This window comes from Dermacentor andersoni, chromosome 11 (assembly GCF_023375885.2).
Source record: "Dermacentor andersoni chromosome 11, qqDerAnde1_hic_scaffold, whole genome shotgun sequence".
Classification (NCBI taxonomy): domain Eukaryota; kingdom Metazoa; phylum Arthropoda; class Arachnida; order Ixodida; family Ixodidae; genus Dermacentor; species Dermacentor andersoni.
Window position 1 is genome coordinate 108331242 of NC_092824.1, and position 15277 is coordinate 108346518.

The 15277-nt window shown below is 49.7% G+C and overlaps 1 protein-coding gene across 1 annotated transcript in view; it reads left to right on the forward strand.

The window, feature by feature from the left end:
- The first annotated feature begins 2867 nt into the window (after positions 1–2867).
- LOC126539431 (very long chain fatty acid elongase 7-like) overlaps positions 2868–15277 on the forward strand; it is a 91570-nt gene continuing 79160 nt past the window's right edge. Inside the window, exon 1 of the mRNA XM_050186262.3 lies at positions 2868–4713. The gene's annotated coding sequence lies outside the window, so the exon portion shown is untranslated. The remainder of the gene's footprint in view (positions 4714–15277) is intronic.

The window sequence follows — 15277 nt, forward strand, 5'->3', positions numbered from 1 at the left end:
CTCGCTTCGGAAGGCTCGCTGCTCGGGGAGCCCGAGGGGACGAAAAAGTTGAGAAGAGCGACCCCGGAGAGGACGTCGTCGATGAGTGTGCGCTTCGGTTGCAGCCGGTTTCGCGCCAGAGCAGCTGAACCCGGGGAAGTCGTCACCTATTTTCTACAAAATAATAAAAAAAACTGGTTGTTGAAATCGCTAAAACTTACGCGTCGTGTTGACTGTCTCATTCAGCCTCTACAGGAGTATCTTGTCTCTCGACATTGTCTCAGTTCAAAGAATGCATTATTATCAGTCGAATTACTTCCCTGTTTCCACGGTTCAGATCAGTTGTGAGAAACCGCGGCATGCGTCAACGTTTCTACTTTTTGTATGTCGTGCATGAAACAAAAATGTCTGACCACCACCGCGAGCCATCCTGGCAGCCAAACGACGTCAAATTGTTCGAATGGTTTTCGCGCAGTGCGGCCTTCATCCTTTTGGGATATTCATGATTATACATTAACGATATCCTTTCTCTCTTCTTTCTTTTTCTTTATTCACAGTATACGGTGACTTCTCTCAGAGTCAAATACGCCCTCTTTGAAGAATCCTGACGCTATCTTATCGCAGAACGAAAATATAAGCGTTTCCAGCGCCTCGTGTTGGCGATCTATCGGCGATTCGCGTCCCTAAAACAGCTGTCGCCACGTTAACTCGGTCTTCACAGAGTGCCCCGGTAAAACGGTGGTCGCGGGTGCGACATCCTGACCAAAACGGCAGCACGCTGAGCAGGCCGGGGCCTTATGGCTCCAGGATGACCCAGGCGTGGTAATTAAACCAGGGTATCCTGTGAGGTTACAAGGCGTAAGCCAGGTCCAGGTGGAGGTGCAGTGTCAAGTATGGACAGCAGACAGGTACCGCTTCGCGAGCTTCGTTCTGACTACTGCTGCTCTTTCCCACCAAGACACGCAAAAATTTCTGGAAAAGACAGCGCGATACGACAGCACGGGAACGTGGTGAACATGCCTCACGGTAACTTCCGAACAGTCGCATCGACAAGGTCGGAGAGGTCATCATATACGCACCATGCATCGACATTTTTTTTTTTTTCGCAGGCCGCCTCATGTGTAACCCGGTGTACACATTAGCAACACGTTAAGAAAACCTTCATACCACCTTGAATGAGCCCCAAGTTCGAAACATCAGCATGTAACGAGCGCACGTTATCAAAAAGCTTCGATGCGAAACAAACGAGAAGACGGGAAACCGAGGGGCCCGATTTTTGTTAGCCACGACCACGTGAAGGCAAGGAAAGCATAGGGGAAATTATTTGTAGTTCTTTAACTGAGGTGTAAAAATGATAAGCGAAAGGGAGACGAAAGCGGACGAAAAAAAAAAAGAACTACTTGCGGGCGGCGGGAGACGAACCCACAGCCTACGCAATACGCGCGCGTTGCCCTCTAAGTCGTGGCACGTTGTGGGTTCGGCATCCACCGGCGACAAGTTGCTTTACCACCCACTTTCATTTCGCCTTTCGCTCATCGTATCTACATACACTTCAATTAAAAACAGCGACTGATCTCCGCTGTGTTTTTCCTCGGCCACGTTATCTGGTGATGGCTTCTAGGGCAATGTATTTACACACGTCACTCGTTGAATAGAATGCCGCAGTGTGGGAGAACTCCAGCGATGGAGTTTCCTATTGAAATCTCTTGAGGAATATCTAGCGCTGAGATCGCTCATGTACCACGGGAATGACGGGCGGTACATGGATTTGCCTTAACTTCTTACTTGCGGGCTTCAGACATTCTTGAGGTGTTTCCTTTCTTGATTTATTTATTGCGCTTTATATTTATAAATTTTCACGCTACATATTTTTTTCTAAAGGCATCTTGCCACTAAGTGTCTGCGCGCATGCATATTCATTGAGAATTGCTGCGTTTATATATCAATAGAACTTGTTGCTGGGCGAGTTGGTTGAGATCTAATGAACACATTGTTAGGCTAACAGGAAAATGAAAACATAGGAGGGCAAGTAAGAAACTCAACTACATTTCTAACATTCAAACACTCAACTACGTTTCTAGAACAGTGGGCCCCTTCTCTACCAAGTCTGGAAAATAAATTTAAGGGCTCGACCTATTGTTTCTTACTCGCCCTCCTAATGTGTTGATTATAACTCAATATCGCCTTTAAAGAACTAACTTGCGAAGTGTGGTAGTTGTTCGAAGACAGAAATATCAGGCAACGCCCGTCATTCGTGCACGTTAGTAGTTGAATCACCATGCTTGCAGCTTCCGTAGACACTAGCAGCACAGTTCCTTCTGGTAATTTTCCCCCGAAAACTCTATGGCATTAGAAACGGTAGCTATTTGTGGCAAAGCGTTTCTAAAGTGTTACGTCGTCTGTTCCAGAATCACGGCTCTCATTTCCGAAGCTGTTGGCAAGCTAGAGCTGTTCCTAGGGGCAACCAAAACACCAGCCGTGGCTTTGATAGCGAAATCATTATTAGCAAAGGTGGCCGTCCAGTGGCAGCAAAAGCATTTACGCACGAACAACATTTGCAATTTTCAAGTCCCACTATATTCTACCTGACCAGCCACAGAAAACGAATACGCTTCGTTGGCCAATATCAGATCCTTCCCGACCACCCCTGCACATCGATGATGCTCGGGAAGAGCGTCAAAATCTCTTCGAAGCGTTGAACATCTGAACTGCGCAAGGATCCGTTCATCCGTTACCGGCAGCTCCATCACAGGCAAAAAGAAGCCATTGCTCGGCACACAGCCGCTCCGTGTGAAGAGAAAGCACAAACAGCCAACGCGTTCGCTACGTCAAGCACGACGCAAAAGCTAACCCGCTCGCTCTCTTTCTCCCCCCTTCGTGACGTCATTGGGCGTACAGCGCCATCTAGGGACCAATTCGCGCACCGTTTCTCCCCCTCACTCTCTACGACTCTCCTCCAGCTCGCCCGCGCACCGGTCGGAGTTTAAATAGCCGCGCGTCCCACTTCTAAGCGAAGACGCGATCGCACGAAAGTTGCGACCACGTCGCAAACGATTCCAAACTCCGTCCACTCCCACGGGAGCTAATTTTTTTATTTTTTTTGCGTTCATTTTATTTTTCTTTGGCAACCCCGAGTTTGATTCCTGGTGTGGTGCGCGTGATAGCTCCGCCAACATCATCCGACCAACATCTTCTGTTCTTCTCCGGGGCCCACCGTCCCCCAGGGAAGCGCTCGGAGCCTTTGTGTGCGCGCCACGTTCGACTCTTCGTCATCGCTTACACCTTCGCCGTCTCCGTACCTACGTGTCCGACGGCAACTCTCTTCGGGCGACGATCTGTTTGTGCGCTGTGTGAACCGGCGGCAGTTCGGCAAGGTTCTCGACTCGACTAGCGGACGCAAGAGGCGAGGACTTACTCGTTTCTTCGTCCAGACTACTCCTGTGTCCACCGGTGCCTTCCTGCCTGGACGTACGCGTTCGGTTGGCTACCGAAGACGCCGAGCTTATCGGCCAGCTAGGGAATCCCCCCTCACCCCCCCACCCCCCCGTTACCCCACGAAGGAGTCGACGCGGCCGGCTTAAAAAAAGAACAAGTCACTCACTGCTGTGAAAAGTGAAGGCCAAGAAAAGAAAGACAGGTTCTCGAATTCCTCGTCTATCTCCCCTCCTCAGCGAAGCTTGCTGCTTCTTAGTGATAGTGCAACGCGTCAATAATCATCCTCGAAAGGCAGATAGAGTAACGAGGAAGAGGCACCGGCTCCTCGCCTCTTAGTACCCAAAAATTCCAGAACCTGAGAAACGGGTCTTCTGGAAGAAGCGCCCGTAGTTCTTGAGCAACGCTTACCTCCTTCTAAGTAGAGGCAGCAGCATCGGGTTATCTACGCTCACTCCCTCTATCTAAAACTGATCAGAGGAGAAAACGAGAGTAGGGTCAACCTCGTGTCCGTGTTTTCTTTACCTAAGCTTGCTCGCACGAAAGAAGAAAGAAAAAAAAAGGGTCTTCGGTTACCGCGAGCCAATCGCGAGCTTCTGAGCCGCCTGCGTAGTCCGCACCGTCGAGACCAGTGTGATTGGAATAACTACACTCTACGGAGAAGCACAGCGGCGTCTTCAGTGAACGTGAGCTGTCCTTCCTCCATTTCATCGCAAGAACCTGTGCCCCTTCTCGCGAAAACTCGCCGAGAGGATAGGGGGCGACAAAGTTGAGAGCCAATCAGGCTTCAACCGCCGAGAGTACCACCGGAACAGCAGCGCAACCGAGCATTCTTTCTTTGACATACTCCCGGCGGCTGCAAAGCACAAGTGGGGGCCCGAGAAGTTCTACGAGAAGCAAAGGCAGGCAGGAGAGACACGGGACTTCGTTTAACCGCCTCACGCCCCGATAGCGTGAAAGAAAAAGCGCAGCGGTCGAAGCAACGACGAGTCGACTTTTCTCTCGCCCGTCCGAGCATCCTCTCCCAAACTCGTGGTCGATTTGAGCTTCGTGTTTGTTTTCTTCTTCTTCCTCCGGCCTTCTCACTTCCTTCTCCCCGCTTCGTCGAAGCCATCTTCTTTCGTTCCCTCTGCGTTCTGTTTGCCGACGTCGACCGTGCGGGATTCCATCGCGTCAAGCCAACTCCGTCGCCTTTCCGCAAGAGCCGGACTCGACGGGGATCCGACGACGACCGACGGGGAGGACCTCCTCTTCTCCTTCGCAACCTAGTCGACGACGACGCGCCACTGACTTCGGCTATCGGTGAGTGGTAGCACGACCCACTGACTCTTATTTGCATATGGGTTTCCTCGCGAGTGCCGGCACGCGTTCTTAATCTACCCTCTACCTGGCGGTCGGCGATAGAAAAAATATATGTGACCGGACAATGCATCAGCGCGGTTTATTTCGGGCGGGTTGACCCTATCGAATGCGAAGTATATTCTTTGCCTCATTGTTGGCACTTTGCGGTGCGTAGGCCGCTTCTTGTCCGACGCGTCGCCTTAAGAGAAAATTAAAACAACGCGTGACAGACGCGGTAATCGAACCTGTGCCGTCGAGCCCGGCAGCCAGGTGATGTAGCCATTGGACGACGATCGCTGTATTGTTCTTTTTTTTATCTCTCGTTCCAAAACCAAGCAGTTCTTTGAAATACTCGGCGCATGCGCCCCGTACCACCTTGTCGCCTTCTTTCCTTGTGGCAGCTCGCGCTTTGAGGCGTCGTGTTAAACTGCACTACCTCCGGGACTGGTCCACCTTGCCCAGCACTTTCCTAGTAGCTACCTACGCTACGTATAAATTGCGCAACCTTGTACAGTCTTCACGATCGGCCAATTTATTTCAAGTTCTAACATTTCTTCGCGGAAGCACAAATGCCATCGTCGATTGTATAACACGTAGGGTCACTGATGACGTCTAATCCGTGTTTATTTCGCTTGCTACGCGTGTCCACTACCTGGTACCTGTGTACCAACAATCCCCGTGTCATAGGCTCGCGTCGAACGGACGGCGTGGCAATCATGCCAATGCGTCGTACAATCGACCACAACGTGCTTGTCGTCGTGCTTCTGTTACCACACATACCGTACGCTCGCGACCCACACACACACAACTATTGAACTTGCAGGAACAAGTTTGTCCACCTGATATCGTTTTGCAGAACCCCAAATAATGCTGGATAGTAAGGTGCCCGCGAAATCCTTCGCATAACAAAGATTCCCACAGTGCGTGAAATCTGCACAATTTTTTCTTTATTACTTTTTCACTCCACTTAAAAAGATCCCCACTATACGCGTGACCTAGTCGCGATCGAAACAATGCAACATTTCTCTTACGGACTGTGGGAATCCTGATTGACCGTCACTGATAGACATGTTCAAAGTTCCTATTACCACGAGCCGACAAAGCTACCAATTGCTAAGCACTTTTTTTTGTTCGTTTTCATCTTCGTGTACTCTTGGTACTCGCGTGATCGATCCAGCAAGGAAGGGGCTCCCTGCCACCTCTGGAACTTTCTTGGTACTTCCGGATACGACTGAAAAACGCGTCACTATGCGGTCATTTCCGTATTTTCTATGCCCCTTTGTCCCTTTCGTTGTACGAAAATGCGGCGATATGGACGCCCCGCTGCTCACGTATGAATGGGCAGTGGCAGCTTTATTCCTATCGTCAGGCGACCTTTAGGGAAGGCTACTTTCTAAGCGCCGAGTTATGTTGCGCTGGAGATTGGATAGTATATACAATAACCTGCGTAATATCAAAAAGAGTGGAAAAAACAAAACAAAGAACAAGCAGTAAATATGTTTCAGCAAGACAGTACAAAAACAAGCGAATCCTACTCATCAGATCGTGGTTTTGGCACGTAAAACCCCATAATTTGACTTAAATTTCGATCATATGTAGGTGTCTGTGGATGTTGTCAGGGTGGGCTATGTATGCCTGTGTGAGGTCCTGCTTTAGAGAAATATTAGCTTAAGCTAGCCGAGCGGCCCCGATGTGGAAGGGAGCCGTTTCGACTAAAACGATGCATGGTCCGCGCTTTTGATGTTCCGAGCGCAATGTATCGCACGCGGAAAAGATGCGGAGAACGGCTGCAGTGTGCGATCAAAGCACGCGTATTCTCAGACGCGTCAAACACAGCTGCAACGTTCTCGCCGCATTAGTCATCGTAGCCTAACACGGCGCAACATTAGAAGAGGCAGAAGAAACTCAATCGAATGTCTAGGAATAGACAAGCTCCGAGGTTGACACACCTCGTTCGTAGCGCTAAAACACGGGCCAACATCGGAAGAGGCACAAGAAAATGTAACCTGCGTAGGTACTTTTTTTCTTTTACCCCTATAATACGATATAGTTAGAAATTGACTCCGGTTTCCACAAGCTTTCACTCCCATTTCAATGCTGCAAAGTAAGTGCCACTCATTTGAGAAGGTGCATCACGCTTTGCAAGGAAGACGTCGAGATTTCCGAGGTCTCGTAAACGCCCGAACCATGCCATGGTGCGTTGAGTAAGCGGTCTCAATGAATCCAGGCAGTAAACCGAATACATCTGCGCCGCGCAAGAAGGCTCGAAGTCTAACATATGGTTGACGGACGGAAAAGTACTTAGTAAGTATTATTAATTTTTTTACAATGCAAGAACATACCAAATGTAAATGCCTCTCAACAAGATAATGAAATTTAGAGTCACAAGAAAAAAATATGCACACAAAGCAAACTGGTTTCACATAGCGACGGATAGGTTTCGACATTATCGGCACCACGACTTTTTTTTTTTTCTTTAATGTCTACCTCCATGCGACAGGGTTGCCCAAAGCCTTCGGGACGTTTAACTGAATTGCTAAGTCTCGGGCAAATTATCTTCAGGCAGTGCGATGGCACGTGGTTTCTTCCAGCGCGCGTCGAATTAAAGGTTCTGTTCGCTCGCGAACATGCCAGTGTTTGTGAACGTGCTCGGAATGTTCGACGCGTTTCCACTCACGTGTCCGCGCTGAAGCGTGACGACGGCCCGGCAAGTTTTTCTTTTTTTCACGAGACCACCGGCGCAACGTATAAGCAATCGCAGCGCCGGGAACGACAAGTAGCTTCGGCGCGTATCTCAACGTTCGACGGAGCCTCGAGCGATGTAATTCCTGCAGCATTGGGCCTTAAGGAGTACGTTCGCGATTCGAACGCAGGTCAAACTCCACGCGGAAGGTTAACGTCGTAAGCGTTAACGTCGTGGTGCGTAATCGATTTCTAAGGCTCACTTTCGAGGAATGGCCCTCGGCACCCTATAGACGCGGGACGCGTCGCGCCTCGTCGCCGAAGGAAACCGATTCATCGGACCGTGCTCCAGCTAAACGGTACCGCATTCGAGTCAGTGTTGACGTTGGTCTAGTGCCGATTAATAAGCAGTCCTCACACATTCGTGCTTGTCGATTTCACCGGGAATCATGCGTGCTGCAGTAGAAACGGAAACGGTCCGCTCAAGCTGGATCGAATTGAAGTGCCTCGCCCGAAGGACGAAGCGTCAGACATCGAATTGACCCGCGTTTCTTAAATATTCCAGCTCGGAAAGTTTCGCCCAGAGGTCGTCGCGACTGCGTTGCGCAATGCGCAGTTGCTTCGAACGGATCGAGGACTGTATGTGTGTGGCGGATCTATACGCGCATTGTCGAAGCGATCAGCAAACGCGCACTCGCTATCGTTGTACAACTTGATAGCCCGTCACCTATAATGTCACCTCGCCCATGTTTTCACACCATAACGACTGCGTGAACCGTTCGAGCGGAGGAGTGACGGAATCAATCTGCAGGGCTAACCCATAAAACTGCACGCAAGCTCATACTTATTCATTCGCTCACGCACCGGGCCGACTCACACTTGTTGTTTTAGAACAGTCAACGGCGACCAGAGATATTTATTTATTTATTATTATTATTTTATCGCGTCGATGATGATTTGTTTCACGGCGGCACCACACTGGCAGTTTCGCGCCTTCGGTCAAGGTTAACGCGAGAAGCCTCGTAATGTTGTCCTCGTGTATTCGATGCTCGCGAAATCCCGACACCCCGCGTGCCCGTCCACCGAGTTCGTCGACGTTCGTATAGACCACTCTCCTGCGTTTCGTCCTTGCTCTGTCGTTGTGTTCCACCCTGCGGTACAAAACACTGACGGTCAGTTTGCCCGTAGAGTTTCATGCGAAGGTGTTCTTTTTTTTTTTTTAAATCAGCGATACAATCTGGAGTGCGTCGGTCCCCCTCTGAAGGACACGCGCGAGAACTCGCTCAAGTTTCCGAGCGTCGCGATACTGCGACGCGAACGCACCGTCCCGAAGTTCATTGGTGCCACGACGGTTCCGAAAAAAAAAAACTGCATACGCCGCACATTGCGGCCGATCAGAAAAAAAAAAAAAAATGAGGACGTACCGCGGCGAACGTTCGCACACTCCCACCCAGGGCGTCCTCCGCGCGCTCGTCCCAGCCAACCGTGACACTAAGGGCTGGGAATATAAAGAGATAACAAATTCGCGTCGCCAGAAGAGCTAGAGCGTGCAAACGAGGAAGGGACGTCCTATACAGCACGCGTTACAAGGACGCAAGTGCTCCTCGACTGTCTTCCCGCGTGCGCGCGTTGTTTTTCTCGTAGCATTTCGCTTCGGAACCCCAGCGCCGCCGGTGTGACGTCACAGATTTTTCTTTTTAAATCGTACTTAGGCCGTCGTGGCTTAAGTAAAAATTCTCGAAACTTGCTAAGCTCAGTGTTTGCTACCTGGCTACCTTAAAATACAATGCAATCTGTCTACACCAAAAAAAAAAAAAAAGGAGAAAGCTAAGCCCGAAAAAGCGCTGTCAAAATCTATGACGTCACAGTGAGCTGGTGCGAGAACTTCAATGCGGCGTCGCCACCCGCCTTTTCTTTTTGCGTTCTTTCTGACCTTTCTTCTTTTTTTTTTACTTTTTTAGTGTTGTAGAAGGGTAATTTACTGACACAGCTACAATTGCATTCCTCTTGAGATCCCTTTAAAGAGCAACTAAGGAGCAAAGTTAAATAAGTCTAGGTTGGCAAAATATACTCATTTAAAACATAATCGCAGTGCATTTGGCAAGGACAAAAAAAGAAAGGCCCAACGTCCCTCTCTCGAATTTCGCGCCGGAGACTCAGACGCCGGAACAGTAGACGGTGACATCACGGATTTCAAAGCATTGTCTCGTATTTTGTGCCGTGTTATAGCGCAGGGAAGATTTCTCGAAGCTTGCTGGCTTGTGTAACCTTTTTCTCTATAATTCGATGTAGTGGCAAATCAGTTCCGCGGAAGCACGCAAGGTATAGAGAAAGGTTCACGAAAGAGAGTCAATTGTCATCCACCCATCTAAGAAAGCGCGGCCGCTACGGAAAGGCGTTGGTCCCGGGTTCGATTCCCCGAGCAAGACGAATTTTCAAGGAAACCCGCCTGAGTTTCCTTTGCAGCTTCGTGCTGCACAAGCGGGCGGATGACATTTTTTTTTCCTTCCACAATACGGTGTAGTCATCTGAGTCGCCGTACGTTCGAAAGTAAAAAAATAAATAGATAAACAAATAAAAATAAAAAGAAGACTAACCTTGCTCAGTTGTTCATATACGCGTGCGTTACCCTTCATCTCTGACGGAAGGACAAGGAAGCCACAGGAAGACGTACCCGTTTCTACAGTCATTGTAGCCACGTGCAGAGATACCCGCCTGTTCCGAGCAATCCGGAAGGTACTTCCGCGAGCGCGCTCCTGCAACCGGCAGCAGTCCCGGAAGAGAGAAAAAACGCACGGCGCGGCCTAGTCGTGAAGTCTAGAATCACTTCCTCACGATGACGTATACGATGCGTGTGACCTGCACGCTGACCGTGTACGCACACGTTGCCCCATTCAGTCGGCCTCCTTAAGCCTTAGCCGAAGCCTTAGCCGCCGCCCTGTATTCACGGCATCGTTAGCCGCCCGGACGTGGACGCAGCCGGTCGTACGAGCGTTTTTTCTCTTCGATGAAGCCGGTTTTCGGGGCACATAGGTTGGGGCCGGCGATGGAGTTTGGCAAATCGTTCTCTGAACGCCCTGCCCGCTTCGGCGATCGTTAGAACGGCTCAGGTACACGTGTAGACGGTCAGCGAATGACAACAGGAAAGTGGTTGGCCGTCGAAGGCGAATAACAGAAAGGAGGACGGCACCTGTTGTTCCCGATATAGTCTTTTCCAGGACCCCAAGTTCCTGACAGGGGGTCGTGTAACGTAGATATAGTACGGCCCGTTCTCCAGCGAACCCAATAAGGCGATTTCGAATAGAGTCAGGGCAACAATTGGCTTGCAGCCAATCCGGAGGACCAGGTCGTCGCCTTAGAAAGGGATATTCAACAATGACTATTATCAGCGTCACCAATCGGGCAACTGAGAAGTCTGCAGAATATAACCCAGCTGTATTCGTGCCTTTCATGCTCGGGTTACTAAAAGGCATTCGCTGTGTTCTGCAGGCACGGCTCGTGTGCAAATGTCGTCCCAGGTGGGAGAGCCCCTTCAAGCGTTGCCGCGTTTTCTTCTCCCCTCCTAAGTGTGAACATGAACGCTTGAATAAAGTACTCAATTAAATTCAGTAGAAGCGCCAGCAGTTATGGCAGCGCTGCATAGTCAACGAGTGGAAAAAGCATTCGCGAATGTCACGGGCAATATCTTCAGAAATTACAATTAAAGTCAACAAAACTGCAATATTTGTTTAACTTTATCGGGGGAAAAATTGTCAATGTGACACGTTCCAGATCTAATCGTAAAGAATACTACGATCTGCGGACGTCCACGTCATATTCCAACTGTAGCGTGGTGGCGACAATCAGCTGTCGCCTTTAACGGTGGCCCATGCCGTTCGTACGAGGCTCTGCCGGCACCTCGTCGCCAGTTAAACGCGTCGACGACACGCGGACCACTATACCGAGACAGCGCCACAACGGAAGGAAAATGGCCGACCGCCAGTGACGAACAGGAGATAGCCGTTCGCAATCCAGAGCGTCCTCCCGGCTTCGTCGAGGTCCTCGCATTCACACGCACATATGCAGGTACCTTACATATTCGCGACACCGCGGCGGCACCCTCGCCTACCTCGCAACGTGACTCAACTACGGCGATACAGAAGCGGCACGAAAATGGCTGCCGCCCAGCGTTGTATAGGGGAAGGGTATCGTTGACCACGTGTGGGACCCTTCCCTGCCCGGCGGTACTCTCGCTCGCTTGTCATATATATATCTATAATGTCCGGTTCCCTACGGCACCGGCAGCCGTCGCGTCCGCATGGGAGAGCGCTTGTTTCCGCGAAAAGGCAACCTGCCTGCCTGACTGCCCGCTTGAATACGCATCGCCGGTACTTAGCACTCGCGGTTCCTCCACAGAGCGGCTGCCTGGAAAGAGTAGGAGACCGAAAAAATACATATATGTAGGCCAACTTCGAAGGCGACGACCTCATCAGATAACGGTGTGCTGCTGCTGCTGCTGCTGCTGCTGCTTGGCTGCTGCTGCTCTCGCCGTTACTCGCGAGGCGAGCTGCCAGTGGCGATGGTGGTCTACACGCGTATAGGAAACCCCCGAGACGGGCCTCAGCGGAGAACGACTGTAGGCTCGCCTTGAGAGACTCGCGGGTATGGCGCCGGCATGCGTGGGCGCATTTTGCCGCGCCATTTCCCTGTTCATTTAAACAATTTTAATTAGGGGCCCTCTCTGTCCTCTCGGCGGCATATTAATTGCGGACGCTTCCCAGCCCCTCCGTGGCCTGAGACACGCTAGAAAAAGAAAAGAAAGAGTAACAGAAGGACGAGTATTTTACGGACGAGCGTAGGACCACATGACGAGCTAACAGCGCTCAGTAATGAGACCATTCTTTTAAATACCGAGGCACGACTGTCCTGGTCAGCGCGCGGCCTCGTTCGCAAGAGTATATAGTAATTATGGGAGCAAAAGCTGGATTTGTAGCCCTGCCGCACTGTGTTCTGCGGACCAAAGTGGGTTGAAAGACATACGCCGGCCGGTGCAAGAGCTGGCAGGTAAGCGTAATGTTCACGTTCGAAAATCACAAATGAAATGTATGTTCGAGAACAGCGGGAGCAAATTGAGCGGCGGTGCGGTTTTCCCCTCGATAGCATACGTACAGACAGTTACGCGATTAAGTCACATTGTGCAAAACTGAATCTCAAAATATAGCCCGCGACACGAGACTCTCGACCAAAGCTGACAGAAAGCGTGGCTGCACAATCAGTCGCGAGGAGGAAACGACTGCAGTAGCAGGATAAACTGCACGAGCAACGAGAAATAAACGACTCGGAAAGAAGATGGAAGCGATGTATGCTAACGACGCTATGCGAACGACCAGCAATGCGAAGTTGTTTTCACTAAAACACTCGGGTGCAGCATCATTTCGTTTACGACAACGCACATGCGCAGCAGATATATCTCGTTCGTTCGTTCGTTCGTTCGTTCGTTCGTTCGTTCATGAACCTGGACTGCTTGCGTACCGAAGACCTGCCATTACATGAAAGATCGATGCGGCTATCGCAATCGATTGCTTAGCTGCAGTAGGCAACGCTTCTTCGTTCGCACGCCGCTCGCCCGCAGCGACCCCTGCAGCGAAGCCATCACTGACACAATTTGCGCGATGTTGCTGACACAATTCTCTTGAGTCGTTTTAACGAAGAAGCGCGCATAACGAAGTGAGGCGTAGAAGAGCGCGACGGCTGCGCGGTCTTCTCAACAAAAGCGATAACTCAGTTCGAGCCTTTGAACAAGCATGACAGCTAGCTGTTCGTGCCGTGATCGCGACACAATCGCGCGTAGATGCAGCCACCGACGAAGTGAAACTCCTTTGTGAAAACCCAAGCTCTCCGGCTATGTGTGTGTGTCTCACATTCTACAAATCTGTCACTCATACCGCTCTACCTTTTTTTTTCTGAGTAGTACAGATCTGAATGAGACCTCGTAAATAACTTAACCTGTATGTGTGTCTGTGTCGGTAGGTGGGTTTGGCGTTTGTTTGGCTCTGATCGTTCTTTATATCGCATTTCTCAGCCGACACCTGCTGTGCCGTGCCGGCAACTTTCAATCGAGCATATCATTAAAGTCATTCTAACCGCGAAGGCACAGACACGCACACGTTTTCCCGACACTGTTTCGCTAGGGCGACGAATGATTCTTTTGTAGTAAGGTCTTGAACATTGCTGCCAAACTGTCAGCGAAAGATGGAGGGGGAAAGAAAGGGGGTGACCAAACCTTTGTCTGCAGAGTCGCTTGTTATAATACTACAAAATTTGCATATATATAAAAAACGTTTAGCACTCCTAGTCTAGGAACTGCTGAAGTGAATAAAGCGAAGTTTATGCAAATGTCTACGCCGAGTGATTTTCTAAGGAGCCTAAACGTAAACTTCAGCTTCAGTACGGCAGAGGGTGTCTATTGTCAAATGACCACAAGGTTCCTCGTCTCGAAAGGAAAAAAAAAAGATATTATTGAAATGGAAATAAATGTAACATATTTAGTCACGATATAATAGTGACGACTACTACTTTTCATGTAAGAGTAATAATAATTTAAAATTTATTGTGAGACTATCATTTCAAAATATTGCGTAGAAATATTTCATTGCAAGAAATATTGCTTACGTGTGGTGCTTTCACTGACGATTATACGCCATGCTTTGCACGTATCACCCCCGCCACCCCTTCCACTTGGGCTCTCTAAGGTATCCTTACATAAGATAAAATGTCATCGTGTTTCGTATGCGAGCAACATCAGCGGCCAAATTGTGCCCCGATGACCGGTATGCAAATGACAAAGGCTCTTTCGAGTAGCGTGAGACATGCGAGCGGGTTTCAATCGCGTCGCCTGTCTTGCGTAACGGTCGCTGCTTATTGTCTGCCGTCGCATGTCACGTGGAAGCGTGCTAATCAAGAGAATATGCCCCGTATTGTTGCATGCGCGCCTGCTTATCAATGCTTACGTGCCGCGTCGTCGTTATCACTGTACCGGTGAACACGTAACACATTTGTTTGTTTACCTACTGTCCGACACAATTTAAAACATCAAAATGTTCGAAGTCTGCATCGCAATTCCGACATTCGTCCCCTGGTGTTTATAAGCCATACACTCGACAATCGGAGAAAATCCCTGGTGTTTATAATCTAATAATCGGCAATCGGACAAATTGTGTGCATAGCGAATGGTTAGCACGCCCTAAGGTACCTAAGAAAATAAGAACCGTCTACAGTAAAACAGGTTGTGGGGCTGGCTAGTTGGTGCATAGCTTCCAATAGATGAAGCGCCAATAGTAACGGCACACAGGAATGAACACAGACAGGACAAGGCGCTTCCTGTCTGTGTTCCTTCCTGTGTGACGTCGCTATCGGCATTTCATCTATCGAAAGAACCGTTTAGCTAAAAAAAGAAAAAAAAGATTTTGTCTAGGCAAGCGTGTGTGTCTTTTTTTTAGCTAACCTTTGAAGCAAGCACTACGAAGTTTCCTTGAAGAACGCATGACCCTCGGAGACGCCCAAGGTGTGTGGTCGCGACCGATGTCGTCTGGACCGCGCGATCGTGCGTCCATAGGGCTACGTATACGGCTCCCAAAGTGAGCTCCCATTCAAGAAAGTCCGTGCGGCGGTGCAAAGTTTCACAACCGGCCAAAGTCGCAAACAAACAAACAAACACACGCGCGCGCACAAACACGTGACTACGAAAACAGGTCAGATCGGAAGGCTGGCCGTGGCCTGGTCTCCCTCCCCTCACCTTCAAACTCCCGCGCATACTTGTTGTTGTTGTTATAGCGTGTTATTATTATTTTTTTTTTCGGAGGAG